Here is a 6,043-nt window from a genome sequence, read left to right as displayed (position 1 = left end):
TATACAAATATGTACATATATAACAAAGTATGATCAAAATATAATTACAACCATTTTTATTATGTTTTAAATATTTGAGTGTATTAAGTCAGCTGTCCTCGTTAATAACCAACAACTAGTTGTCCACAGTTAGATGTACAGAAATAAATCGATATATATTATCTTGAATCAATCCACGACCCAGTGTATACACGTCTCAGGCTAGATCACAACTCAAAGTATATATATTTTTGGAATCAACCTCAACCCTGTATAGCTAACTCCAACATTACTGCATATAGAGTGTCTATGGTTGTTCCAAATAATATATATACATGGGTCGATATGATATGTTAAAACATTTGTATACGTGTCTATGGTATCCTAAGATTACATAATATATTAGAATACATGTATAATACAATATAAGTTAGCTAGGATATGATTTGTATAAATTTGTTAAACATTTCCCGTAGCTAAAAAGATCAAAAATATCCAATCTTGTTTTACCCATAACTTCTTCATTTTAAATCCGTTTTGAGTGAATCAAATTGCTATGGTTTCATATTGAACTCTAATTTAAGAATCCAAACAGAAAAAGTATAGGTTTATAGTCAGAAATTTAAGTTACATGTCAATTACTAAAGAGGTAGTCATTTCCGTCGAAAGAACGACATCTTGATGACCATTTTGAAAAACATACTTTCATTTTGAGTTTAACCAAGATTTTTGGATATAGTTTCATGTTCATATGAAAAATCATTTTCCAAGAAGAACAACTTTTTAATCAAATTTTATCATAGTTTTTAATTATCCAAACCAAAACAGTCCCCGGTTTCACTACGACGGCGTATATCCGATTTTATGGTGTTCATCGTGTTTTCAGGTTTTAAATCATTAAGTTAGCATATAATATAGATATAGAACATGTGTTTAGTTGATTTTAAAAGTCAAGTTAGAAGGATTTACTTTTGTTTGCGAACAAGTTTAGAATTAACTAAACTATGTTCTAGTGATTACAAGTTTAAACCGTCGAATAAGATAGCTTTATATGTATGAATTGAATGATGTTATGAACATCATTACTATCTCAAGTTTTCTGGATAAAACTACTGGAAATGAGAAAAATGGATCTAGCTTCAAAGGATCCTTGGATGGCTTGAAAGTTCTTGAAGCAGAATCATGACACGAAAACAGTTCAAGTAAGATTTTCACTCGAAATAAGATTGTTATAGTTGTAGAAATTGAATCAGAGTTTAAATATGAATATTATTTTAAATTAGAAATATAACCTACTGTAAATAACAAAGGTTCCTTGATCTTAGATGATTACTTAGAATGGATTAGAAAGCTTGAAAGTAGACTTGCAAACTTGGAAGTATTCTTGATTTTTATGAAACTATACTTATGAAATTTATGAAGAACACTTAGAACTTGAAGATGGAACTTGAGAGAGATCAATTAGATGAAGAAAATTGAAGAATGAAAGTGTTTGTAGGTGTTTTTGGTCGTTGGTATATGGATTAGATATAAAGGATATGTAATTTTGTTTTCATGTAAATAAGTCATGAATGATTACTAATATTTTTGTAATTTTATGAGATATTTCATGCTAGTTGCCAAACGATGGTTCCTACATGTGTTAGGTGACTCACATGGGCTGCTAAGATCTGATCATTGGAGTGTATATATCAATAGTACATACATCTAAAAGCGGTGTATTGTACGAGTACGAATACGGGTGCATACGAGTAGAATTGTTGATGAAACTGAACGAGGATGTAATTGTAAGCATTTTTGTTAAGTAGAAGTACTTTGATATGTTTCTTGAAGTCTTTCAAAAGTGTAAGAATACATATCAAAACACAACATGTATATACATTCTAATGGAGTCGTTAAGTCTTCGTTAGTCGTTACATGTAAGTGTTGTTTTGAAACCTTTAAGTTAACGATCTCAATTAATGTTGTTAACCTAATGTTTATTATATCAAATGAGATGTTAAATTATTATGTTATCATGATATTATGATGTATGAATATCTCTTAATATGATATATACATTAAAATATCGTTACAACGATAATCGTTACATATAAGTCTCGTTTCGTAATTCTTGAGTTAGTAGTCTTGTTTTTACATATGTAGTTCATTGTTAACACACTTAATGATATATTTAAATATCATTTTATCATGTTAAATATAGTGTATCAATATCTTAATATGATACATATGTATTTAGTAGACGTTATCATAACGATAATCGTTATATATATCATTTCGAGTTTCTTAACTTAGTAATCTCATTTCTTATGTATATCATACATTGTTAATATACTTAGTGAGATACTTACTCATCATAATCTCATGTCAACCATATATATATGTCTATATATACCACAACATGTAGTTTTTACAAATTTGTAACGTTCGTGAATCGCCGGTCAACTTGGGTGATCAATTGTCTATATGAAACTTATTTCATTTAATAAAGTCTTAACAAGTTTGATTGTTTAACACGTTGGAAACATTTAGTCATGTAAATATCAATCTCAATTAATATATATAAACATGGAAAAGTTCGGGTCACTACACGTATGGCGCAGATGCCTTACCAGTGTTGGATGACGTTCTGAGTTTATACCATGTATGAGTCCGGAAATCTGTTGCTCTAGCTTGAGATCTGGTATGCGCAGACACTCATTAGTATATCTTGTTAGAAATTCACCCAAAGATTCCTTGGATTTCTGCACAATATCATGACATTCTATATGAGTGCGTTTGCGTGGCCTCTGATTTTGATATTGCAGCAAGAATTTCGTCCGCAGATCCATAAACCCGGCTATACTACCCGCCGGCAGTTTATTAAACCATTCACGAGCAATACCCTGTAGTGTCATTGGAAATATCTGACACGCAACCAGATCCACCCAACCTTGAGTGCGCATTGCGCCTTCAAAACGCTGTAAGAAGTCATCTGGATCAGTTAAGCCATTGTAAGTACCCAACGTATGAGGTATCTTTGGCGCAGATGGAAACGGATATGCAGTTATATGCGGAGGAAACTTATCAAAAGTAGTTGGTAGCTCAAAAGGTGGTTTAACAGGGTCACCTTCGAGCCCTGCGAAGAAACGCCTCATCATATCCTGAACAAAATCAGGTTGTGAAAATAGGTGGACCATGTCAGGAGGTGCCGCCTGTAGTGACCCGAACTTTTCCATGTTTATATATATTAATTGAGATTGATATTTACATGATTAAATGTTTCCAACATGTTAAGCAATCAAACTTGTTAAGACTTGATTAATTGAAATATGTTTCATATAGACAATTGACCACCCAAGTTGACCGGCGATTCACAAACGTTAAAACTTGTAAAAACGACATGACGATATATATATGGATATACATATGGTTAACATGAGATTATGATAAGTAAGTATCTCCATAAGTATATTAACAATGAGTTATATACATATAAACAAGACTACTAACTTAAGGATTTCGAAACGAGACATATATGTAACGATTATCGTTGTAACGACATTTAAATGTATATATATCATATTAAGATATATTAATATATCATAATATCGTGATAATATAAAAATTTAACATCTCATTAGATATAATTAACAATGGGTTAACAACATTAGTTGAGATCGTTAACTTAAAGGTTTCAAAACAACACTTACATGTAACGACTAACGATGACTTAACGACTCAGTTAAAATATATATACATGTAGTGTATTTAGATGTATTAAAATACTTTTAGAAGACTTCAAGACATATATCAAAACACTCATACTTAACGAAAATGGTTACAGTTACTTTTCCATTCTTTTCTTTCATCAAGAATTCTAGTCGTATTCTTACCCGTATTATACACAGCTTCAAAACATACTTACTATGAGTATATACCAATAGGAACTAGCATGGGATTCCACTCTTGATTATGTCATTTATGACTAATCAATTTTAACTTCTACCATGAGCTAGTCAGCTAACTAGAACTCCTTTTTACCCCACTCACCACTCACCAATTACCACTCATCATTCACTCCATTTCACTTCCAATTCTCTTTCTAATTCTCTCTCAACACACACACACACTATTATGAACGTATTTTTCCAGTAGTTAATCATCATCTTCATCAAAAATCACTTCAAGAATCAAGCTATAATCATCATAGGAAGAACACTTCAAGAACACTTCAAAAATCCCTTCAAGTTTACTAATTTACTTCCAAGCTTTCTAATCCATTCCAAGTAATCATATAAGATCAAGAAACCTTTGTTATATACAGTAGGTTATCTTTCTTATTCAAGGTAATATTCATATTCAAACTTTGATTCAATTTCTATAACTATAAACTATCTTAATTCGAGTAAAAATTTTACTTGAACTTGTTTTTGTGTCATGATCCTACTTCAAGAACTTTCAAGCCATCCAAGATCCTTTGAAGCTAGATCATTTCTTGTCACTTCCAGTAGGTTTACCTACTAAACTTTAGGTAGTAATGATGTTCATAACATCATTCGATTCATATATATAAAACTATCTTATTCGAAGGTTTAAACTCGTAATCACTAGAACATAGTTTAGTTAATTCTAAACTTGTTCGCAAACAAAAGTTAATCCTTCTAACTTGACTTTTAAAATTAACTACACACATGTTCTATATCTATATGATATGCTAACTTAATGATTTAAAACCTGGAAACACGAAAAACACCGTAAAACCGGATTTACGCCGTCGTAGTAACACCGCGGGCTGTTTTGAGTTAGTTAATTAAAAACTATGATAAACTTTGATTTAAAAGTTGTTATTCTGAGAAAATGATTTTTATTATGAACATGAAACTATATCCAAAAATTATGGTTAAACTCAAAGTGGAAGTATGTTTTCTAAAATGGTCATCTAGACGTCGTTCTTTCGACTGAAATGACTACCTTTACAAAAATGACTTGTAACTTATTTTTCTGACTATAAACCTATAATTTTTATGTTTAGATTCATAAAATAGAGTTCAATATGAAACCATAGCAATTTTATTCACTCAAAACGGATTTAAAACGAAGAAGTTATGGGTAAAACAAGATTGGATAATTTTTCTCATTTTAGCTACGTGAAAATTGGTAACAAATCTATTCCAACCATAACTTAATCAACTTGTATTGTATATTATGTAATCTTGAGATACCATAGACACGTATACAATGTTTTGACCTATCATGTCGACACATCTATATATATTTCGGAACAACCATAGACACTCTATATGTGAATGTTGGAGTTAGCTATACAGGGTTGAGGTTGATTCCAAAATATATATAGTTTGAGTTGTGATCAATACTGAGATACGTATACACTGGGTCGTGGATTGATTCAAAATAATATTTATCGATTTATTTCTGTACATCTAACTGTGGACAACTAGTTGTAGGTTACTAACGAGGACAGCTGACTTAATAAACTTAAAACATCAAAATATATTAAAAGTGTTGTAAATATATTTTAAACATACTTTGATATATATGTATATATTGTTATAGGTTCGTGAATCAACCAGTGGCCAAGTCTTACTTCCCGACGAAGTAAAAATCTGTGAAAGTGAGTTATAGTCCCACTTTTAAAATCTAATATTTTTGGGATGAGAATACATGCAGGTTTTATAAATGATTTACAAAATAAACACAAGTACGTGAAACTACATTCTATGGTTGAATTATCGAAATCGAATATGCCCCTTTTTATTAAGTCTGGTAATCTAAGAATTAGGGAACAGACACCCTAATTGACGCGAATCCTAAAGATAGATCTATTGGGCCTAACAAACCCCATCCAAAGTACCGGATGCTTTAGTACTTTGAGATTTATATCATATTCGAAGGGTGTCCCGAAATGATGGGGATATTCTTATATATATGCATCTTGTTAATGTCGGTTACCAGGTGTTCACCATATGAATGATTTTTATCTCTATGTATGGGATGTGTATTGAAATATGAAATCTTGTGGTCTATTGTTACGATTTGATACATATAGGTTAAACCTATAACT

The sequence above is a fragment of the Rutidosis leptorrhynchoides genome, chromosome 7 (genome assembly GCF_046630445.1).
Source record: "Rutidosis leptorrhynchoides isolate AG116_Rl617_1_P2 chromosome 7, CSIRO_AGI_Rlap_v1, whole genome shotgun sequence".
NCBI lineage: Eukaryota > Viridiplantae > Streptophyta > Magnoliopsida > Asterales > Asteraceae > Rutidosis > Rutidosis leptorrhynchoides.
This window is presented reverse-complemented; position numbering follows the sequence as displayed.